Below are 415 nucleotides of genomic sequence, written 5' to 3'. Positions count from 1 at the left end.
TTCACGCTTTTCAATAAAAGATATATATCTCTTTTGAAGTTCTGCCAATGGGAGATGGTGTTCCCTAGTACCCCTCTGTTGTTTCTGCTAAAGCCTGTTTCTCACCATATTACTTCTCAGCAGCTGCTCCGGCTTGCTTAGTGGCCTTACAACACCTGACAGCATCATCATATTTCTTTCCTAATTAGATTATTATTTCCAATTTTTTCTCTGCGATTTAGTCCCTCTGCCTGTTGTTAGATTTAACAATCGCATGAATAATATCAACATAGGGGACATTATGCTATAGATGTTTTGGGAAAGTCAAGTATGGAAACTGTGGTAATTCCGTTTCTTTACACATAATTTTGTGAAGGTTAAGAAATTAAAAATCTATTCAAGTATCCACCCACTCAACACCACTTTAAGCGCAAAG

The sequence above is a fragment of the Trypanosoma theileri genome, assembly GCF_002087225.1.
Source record: "Trypanosoma theileri isolate Edinburgh chromosome Unknown TM35_Tth_51_V1, whole genome shotgun sequence".
Taxonomy (NCBI): Eukaryota; Euglenozoa; class Kinetoplastea; order Trypanosomatida; family Trypanosomatidae; genus Trypanosoma; species Trypanosoma theileri.
Note: the sequence above shows the minus strand (reverse complement) of the source record.